At 39.2% G+C, this 8,753-nt stretch overlaps 1 long non-coding RNA gene across 4 annotated transcripts; it reads right to left on the bottom strand.

The window, feature by feature from the left end:
• Positions 1-1,446: 1,446 nt before the first annotated feature.
• Positions 1,447-5,776, bottom strand: LOC133467354 (uncharacterized). Of its 4 annotated transcripts, none has more exons than XR_009785202.1 (4): positions 5,730-5,776; positions 5,032-5,127; positions 4,274-4,495; positions 1,447-2,246 (listed from the first exon to the last, which is right to left on the bottom strand). It is a non-coding gene; the product is annotated as an uncharacterized LOC133467354 (long non-coding RNA). The 4 variants fall into 4 exon arrangements; XR_009785204.1 differs by having other exon boundaries at positions 4,274-4,364; XR_009785203.1 differs by lacking the exon at positions 5,032-5,127 and having other exon boundaries at positions 4,274-4,364; positions 5,730-5,767.
• Between the last annotated feature and the right edge of the window lie 2,977 nt (positions 5,777-8,753).

Genomic DNA, 8,753 nt, shown 5'->3' with positions numbered 1-8,753 from the left:
ATGCTGACATAATTCATGATGACAGTTTGACGTCCACAAATATAATTCATTTCATGCATTTTTTTCAATTGCTCAAATTCCAATTTGTCTGAGCTTTAAGGCATTGGACTGTACATTTATCCATATGGAATCTGCCACATACAGCGTGGTTTCCTTTATGACAGCCTGATGTGAACCGTTCTCTACTTATTAATTAAATACAGTGTAAACGTGTAGTAGGGACCAAAACGACATTGTTCAACTACACAAAAGTCATGTCACGGAAAACACAACTGTCATAATAGAACTTTTTTGTGGGTCTCAGTCACCGGAGAATGAGTTTATCGTCTGCCGTACTCGCTCGTGCGTTGCATGAGCCGAGTGACCAGGGACACACAGCACTAACGTGTGCCGACAGCAAATCAATACTTGATAGTGTTTCTTAGCTTTTAGCGGAGAACTATTTATATCCGACTGCACCGTCACTCTTCAAAGCAAATCAGATATTTCCATGAGACAAAGCAGCTGTGCTTCACCGCCACACTGTGTTGAATGCACCGTCGCCATACCAACACACTGGTGCAGGATTGCAGAACCTTTCTTTCTGTCAAGGAACACTGCAGTTTTTCATAAAGTCCTCCAAGGGCCAGATTACATTCATGAAAAAAAATAAGAGGCAACAATAAAACAATATTTTTTTTCATTACATGTTCAAATGAGCATTTATATAATAACCTGTGAAATAATATGTAAAATATATTTAGAAAACGTTTCTAGTTGACATTTAAATGTACAAGTCAATTATGTTGTAACAAGTCGTAGCCAAGTAAAATATGTTTCCACAAAACAATGCATTTACATATGACACTGAAATCATCACAAACAATTTAATGGCTAATTTAGCGACCTGATTTTAGGCCTGCATGCATCAAGCAGCAAAAGGGGACCCTTATTGTCAATCATCTGCTCAAAATGTTACGTTCACACAAGCACACACTGACGCTCTCGCACAAACTCTCGTGTCACATTCTCAACTACGATGGCGGCTGTGATAAAGCCAATGTGTGTTTCCTGAACTTTGCTGGCTCACACACAAGACCATGACAACACGATATGTTCAGTGGGACAACCTAAATGCACACACTTACGGTAATAGGAAGAACATTAACTCGTATAAGTATAAAATGAAATCAACACTAATGTAAAACTTTAAAGGAGAGAACAAACATGTTTTTTCTCAATTTAAAATAGTTACCGGTGGGACGGTGACCGACTAGTTAGAGCGTCAGCCTCACAGTTCTGAGGAGCAGGGTTCAATCACTGGCACCGCCTGTGTGGAGTTTGCATGTTCTCCCCGTGCCTGCGTGATTTTTCTCCGGGCACTCCGGTTTCCTCCCACATCCCAAAAACATGCACGTTAATTAATTGAACACTCTAAATTGCATGCATCAAGCAGCAAAAGGGGACCCTTATTGTCAATCATCTGCTCAAAATGTTACGTTCGTGGTCCAAGGTTGTTAACACTTGGGGCTCCATTTTCGTGACGAGCACAAATCCAATGCTGTGCTTGGCATAACTTTGAAAGCAGGCGGGCTAGGCCCAGTTTTGGTAATTTCGTGGACTGGTGTACCCCAAGCTCATTTAAAAGTGGCACGTCTACGCTGGTGTGGGCATCCCCACAAGAGACTTTAATCCTGTCCAATCGAAGCAGCTTCTCTTATTCCCTTTAAACTCGGTGCAATATTTAATATATATTATACAACATTTTTTAGGCCAGCAGGGAAGACTTTGCTGGCCCTAACGCTCAATGGTTTTAGCAGAGCAGGAAAAACAACTATGATTACTTTTTAAATTGCTCTAAGAAAAGCAAGAAAAGTTAACTCGCACAAGATGAACAAAGGCTTAGACTTTGGTAAAAGTCAGCAGGGGTATTTTTATATTACAGCACAAACAACATTTCACCTCGCGGTGACTTGCATGAAAAGCCAGGTGGGCAGCAAAAGCTGACTTGCCACAATTCTTGAAAATGTGTGCGTGTGTGTGTGGGTCGATGTGTCAAGCCTGCAGTTTGTCAGGGGCAGTATGATAATGTTATTTTGATGAAGTAGGACAATGTGGTGATGCATTTGCTCAGCGCTTCATCATCGGTCACTCTCACAAACACACATACTCTCTCTTCCGTTTCCTTTGTGTGAGCTGTCTGCCCTCCATTAGTTACAGTCCTTTTTTCCTCCACTCGCCGTCCATGTGGCAGCCGTCCCAGTCACCTGGTGAACAAGTGATGCCGCGGAATTAGCAGATGAACACAGACATAAATCTTGCACGTTGACAGCGCTGCTTGTGAGGAACTGCATTTACACGTGACAAATTAGCCACCAAGCGACGTGCTCTATTTGTCAGCAATATACGTAGGTGAACAAATGAATGATGGATGATGACTTCAATTCTTGAGCCAAGCAGCATTACACACTGCAAGGCTGACAGCTGCCAAACTCCCATTGGACTACAGGGACATTTTGTCATTTAGCCAGTAATTATGTACACAAACCCCCATTTGAAATGTCAGCATTGATGAATGACGACTAGCTTTCGTATGATCACACTGGCAATAGTTTTTATTCATCACTCATCAAAATCCATCAAGGCTCGAAGAAAAGGTCGCCAATTGTATTGTTCACACAAAACCAATGGGGACTCTGCATTCGGGGCAGAGCCCCACCAGCTCCAGTAGATGGAACTATTATCATTCACTCACACACACACAAAAAAACTTGTTTCATGAAATGAATAACTGTCCACACTTTGTTTATTTGTATTTAAAAGACAAACAAACAACAAAAAAATGATTTTCTGAGATACATGCTTTAGCAGATTGATAATCCTAAATGATCATAGATCATGTGTGACAATTTTGTTAGCACATGGGGAAGTCATTTTTTAGCCCCACATACTCTGTGTAGCTACAAATGGCCACACAAAAGTGACATGAGCAGGATATTTTAGGATTGTCTAAATGTCCTGTTCCCGTTCCAACTCCCTGTCCAGGGGCAGGCCCCCATTAGCCCTGTTTTGCATACAAACTGCCTATTAGGACCGCTACACACCGAGCGACGGGGTCGAACGCGACCAGAATGGGTAATCGCTAAAAAAATAAAATAAAATAAAATACAGTCAACGACTCACACCCACACACCTGGCGACTGACCTTCTCAACGGAAAAACTGCTCCCTCCAATGTTCTCATTGGTAAACAACACTTGAAGGTGCCAGATATACTGCCAGATATTTGTTATTGAACCACAAACAACATGGCACGATTGCAAAGGAAGAAGAGGATTGCAAAACTAGTGGGCAACGATCCACCACTCATGAAAATCAATTCCCGAAATACGCACAATGCTTGACAGTTCAGTCGGATTCTGCTACATCGCTTGGTTTGCAGTGGGCCTTAGTTATTAGAATTTACCGCTTTTTTTTCATTGGCCCGTGGGGCAAGTATGATTGAGTCCTACAAACTCTGCCGGGCAACAAATTGCAATGTAAATGTATGATGTGCACTGTGATACTACATCCGCTAGATATTTCATTTTGGATAGAGTGTTTGTTGTGTGATTTGTAGAATCACATTTCAATTACAAAATGTGTGTGAAATATAAGCATGTCTCACAATCATCAATGTGCTCTTTTATGAGTTCTCATTTCCTGTTACTGCTGACTCTCTGTCCAGGGACTCTGCTTGTTTGGCATTCAAACAGTGGGCATGGCTAGCATAAGCCATGGGTCAGATTCAGCCCTATAAACTCTGCCTAGCAACAGAATGCCATGCAAACATCGCACAAGAATCAAGAACAAGGTTTTTTTTTTCTACAATGCTGTGTTTTTAAAATGCTGTGTTTGCGAGATATATTTCAGAAAAACATTTTGCTTGATGTTTGATTAAAATGTAATGAGTAGAAGGTTGAATAATCCTTATTGTGCTCTTTTATGAATCTGTCTCATTTCCTGTTTCTGCTGCCTCTCTTTCCAAGGGCATGGCGCAATCAGCCCAGTAAGAGTGGTTGGGAATGTATACCTGTAGTTTTTATTGAGCAATTGGTTGGGATTGAACTCTCTTAACTCTACCTCTCAAAAAATTAACATACTGTATGCCGCATGAAAGACAAAAAAATCTGAGCATTTCTGTTGCTCTACCTGATGGCGATAGAAAAAATAAATAAATCTATATTGCTCATATGGCTTGGTTAGGTGGCATATTTTATTATATTTAGGGATAGTTACATGTTGCAAAGAATTACCTAGCATTACAGGAACTCAGTGATGTCGCCTCTCAGCATTCACATGGAATTTTCGAGGGAATTCGATTGATGGTTGAGAGTGTCGCCGGCCCTATTAAATGGGGTCAGAATAAACGAGACTTGATGCTGCTGCGCTGAGGCTGACGTTCTGTGACAGGATCTACGTTACGTAAGGTAGAGGACAAAACCCAAGAGGCACCGAGGCATCTCTGAAGGATTTGTCTGTGGGATACAGAAACACAGCCTACATTTGGTCTGGCTTTTTTTTTTATATAAAAGAAAACAAAGTAGCACAATAGATGAATAAAACTGCTACCTTGAACAGTGAAATTTAAGGTTACCACAGTAACGATTGAAATGAATACACACAAACTGAGTGACATCACTACCAATTAAGTGGTGCTGCTCTAATGATTGATATGAGAGAGCGTCCAATGATTAGCTACAGTATTAGGAATTCACAGTACTGTAAAAAAAACAACTCAAATTTAATAATCAACCGATCGTACCAATTGATCTGTTTGTCAGCATGTACAGCTGGGCTGTAACCTCGTGTACATTGTGCTTTTGACCTTGCAGTATCTTTATGCCAGGATGCGACTCCACAAATAACCGGTGCCAAACATTGATTACCGCTAGCACACAGCGTGGCACAATGCAGAGCAGAAAGACATATTGGCAGCGCAGTTAACACTTGTCTCCCAGTCTTGCGCTCATTGTATTTCTCTCTCTGGTCATACACTTTTCAATATACTCACTGAAGAATATAGAGTGGTCAGCCATTGAAGAAAAAAAAACAAAAAACGATCGGTCATTTTTTCTTCAGCCAGCCACAAGCAATTCAACCTGTGAATCTGAACAAAAGATGTCAGTGGATCCAAATAAGCAATTTATCCACAATCGATAAGACGAGTAAGATAAACAGATGCTACAACTTGATCCTATAAACATATCCTTTCTACTTGATTAAATTGTTTCTTAAATCTGGGGAGGTTGGGGGGTGGACCAACATCCTGGAATACAAACCTCAGTGTTCCAATTGAATACGCCTGTTAAAAAGTGAGGTGAAAGGTTGTTATGTCGTGTAGAAAATGTCATACTTGCAAGGAGGATAACAACAAAAATAATAATAGTCAATAAGGCAATCATCGTTACACAGCTACAATAGTCTTGTCTGTCTCAATTTAGACTGTGGTGAAGTTGAATTTTTGGACATTTAAACAAACACAGTTCTATTTATTTTGAGTAGAGACATTAACCATGTATCACTGGGATGTAATTTTGATGCACAACATATCTATCAATTTCCAAAACAAAATTTTAAAAGATAAAAATGGAAAGGAAAGGAGGCCAAAGGTAGTATTTTGGACATTGAAAATACTCACAATGTATCACTGCAATGTTAATTGATTTAATAAGCTTTATATTTCAAACCCTTGCATTGCACAAGTCTTACCTTTCTTCATTGGCAGCCATCTTAGTTTGAAGAGCCGCCCCCACAAGCACCATTTTGTGTCACGTGGCATGAACTCTTGATTGACATTTCAAAATTAAGTTAAAGCAAACTTTTTTTTTAAAGTGAAATGTCATGAATATTGAGGATTAACTTAAATGTTAATGTTAAAATCAATTGAATTAAGTACAGTTATATTAAATAATTCAAACTCTTTTAACGTTTGTTTAAAGTAACCCACTTGATTGGCCAGTTGATCTAGAAGGTATGTTTTCTCAGTTATATATCTTTTCTTTGTTTTTCTCAACACAAGATTCACTTTAACATTTTTTGTCATTGTTTTTAAATTTGTGATTAATTCCTTCACTCATTACAAAGACACACAGAATCTCAGCTGTGGAGGCGGGACTTCCTTAAAACCTAAACAAGATTGTTGTCCCAGTGAAAGAAGGTAAACTACAACTACTCTGCAAGTTGTTGGAATTCAAATCCTGTCACATGAACTGACATCGCAGTGATACATTCTTAATGTTAAAGGTCAAAATTAAAACGGTGTATCAAGAAAATCTGAGACGTGATTTAAAGTTGTCATGATGACATTTAAAGTCAAGAAGATGCTAGAAGATGCTATTTAAAGTCATCGTGATGTGATTAAAGTCAGCAAAATGAGATTTAGAGTCAACAACTGACGAGAGAATCCTGGTTAGCATAGAGTTGACATATAACGTCAACAATTGCACTGCAGCACTTGTCGGAATAAAGTAAGTAGTATGTGATTCTTTGATTCGTTGTGATTCATATCTGAAAATTCTGATCGCCGGCGTTTGTTTTTTTTCAGTGGACTCAAATGCAAATTCGAGTCACCACCCATTTGAGCATAGCACTAGTTTGCCCACTCCTGGGTTAGAGTGATAAATGAAAGCAAACAAATAAGCATTATCTGCTTTTAACAAAAAACCTTTGCTCTCCTCTGAATATTTCATCTCCTGATGGCAGTCATTCCAAGGTCCCCTCCAATGTTTACACAAGCATCCCCTCTCATTTTAGGGAGGCAGGCGTAGGCCGTAATGGAAACTGACACTATCTCGCCAGCATTCTTTTTTTCCCGGAGGGCACGTCAAAGTGAGGGGTGGCTAGTGTAGTGCTAGCCACTCGGACGCTAGGTCCAACATGTCACATTATTTCCACGTGGGCGAGAGGCTTCACGAGTGACGAGATAGGCGAGGCTACCTTAATGAAGGCTTACCAACTTGATAGCTGGAAGCGCAGTTAATGCGAAAGGCAACACCCGCAATGTTGTGTTAACACTACCTGTAGAAGTGTCTACTATTGTAACACCTCTAAATATTTTACCAGCTCTGATAACCTCGGCTCTGTCATTGTTTCTAAATATAAACCAAACGTTTAAAAAACAAGCATATGAATCCTACATGTTGCAGTGGTCGTAGTCCTAAATGTTGGCTCAGCATTTATCACAAGTCAAACACACAATAAGGTATTTTTAACATAACATAACATAATAACGTAACACTCATTTTACACTACAGGGGAGCACCGCATATTAGCAGTTCAGCTTTCGCAAAGTCACCTATTTGTGGATTTTTGTGGACAACTATTCGCAATTCCCTGTAACGTGGCAAAAAAATATATATATTTTCATGGCAAAGAACTTTCTACAATATATATGATATTTATTGTATTGCATCATCTTTTTAGTTGAGACAACTAATGGCTACTGTCGGACCTCAATGCCAAAAAAACATCAAACTAGTTGTCCACTCAACCAAACTTCAAATCACAAATCTACCAGCAATGACTTGTGATTGACAGTCAGTGGGAGTTAAACAATAAGATGGTAGCATGCTTGGCCTTTGGCTCATGATAGTCTCACCAAACCAGGCCTAATCAGTGCATCAAAACCAGTGAATCCATTTCAACAGTTCAGCGGAAAATTGTGAAATCTATTCATGACTGAACTTGCGTTGTCACTGCATGGATCCAGTGGTTTCAGGTCAGTAAACATTTGAGAAGGTTCCTTATCACAATAAAACTAGAAACACGTTAACGGTAACGTTAGACTCGCCTGTTGCTGCACCTTCACTCTGGATGCTGCTAAACTCCACAGTCTCCACTTTGCTGCAAATGTCCATTTTATCGCTGTCTCAGTCACTGCTCGAGTAAAAGCAAAGACGTAAAAACTAATTATTCTAAATAGTTTTCCTTTGTTAGCAATGACGTATTCAATGTTTCCAGAAGTACTATTTTAAAACTATATTACAAAGCAAAAACTTTATGTTGACCATTTTAGCTATTGTCAAACCCAAATACTTTTTGAAAACTGGTTTCATTTCTTTTAAACAATTGGAGCTTGGCTTCAATTCAATGTGGTGAGAAAAGAATGCAACAATTCAACAAATGCTTTGTGGAACTAGCCAAAGAAAAACAATATGATACAAATACATTTTCCCAGGTATTGTCCCACTATTTAGCACCGTGGGAGTCGTTTAGCTGTAATGATGTGATTCTTAACAGCGGCAGAATGGAGAGACAGATTGTCTGCATGGGAAAAGGCCCTGAAGAAATGGTGGAAATGGACAAAAAAGGGAAAGAAATGTTGTGTAACAATTTCCCCTCACTGTGCTCTGTCCTTATGCTCAACTTAACCACTGCTCCGTGGTCAGCTCCACCAAATGTCCAGCCTTAACCTTAAAGGACACATATTATGTTTTTTTTTTTTTTTTTTTTTAACATTTTAAAACATTTCTCAGTGTCTTAAACATTATTATTATAATTAATAGGTTTGTGATGTGTAGTGTCAAAATATCCCAATTATTGTACACTTTAGCCACTTATTAGTTCTTCATTTTCACTTGTGGAGGCAGCAGTTCATTTGGAGAAATTTGGTGTGGGAGCCGATTATTATTTAAATTAGCCCCACTGTTATATAACAATGAAGCTTAAGTCCAGACTGAGCTCGCTCATAAAAACACATTTTCAGATAAGGATAGATAAAAAAGCATTCTTGGT

This window comes from Phyllopteryx taeniolatus, chromosome 17, assembly GCF_024500385.1.
Source record: "Phyllopteryx taeniolatus isolate TA_2022b chromosome 17, UOR_Ptae_1.2, whole genome shotgun sequence".
In the NCBI taxonomy this organism is placed as follows: Eukaryota; Metazoa; Chordata; class Actinopteri; order Syngnathiformes; family Syngnathidae; genus Phyllopteryx; species Phyllopteryx taeniolatus.
This window is presented reverse-complemented; position numbering and strand designations above follow the sequence as displayed.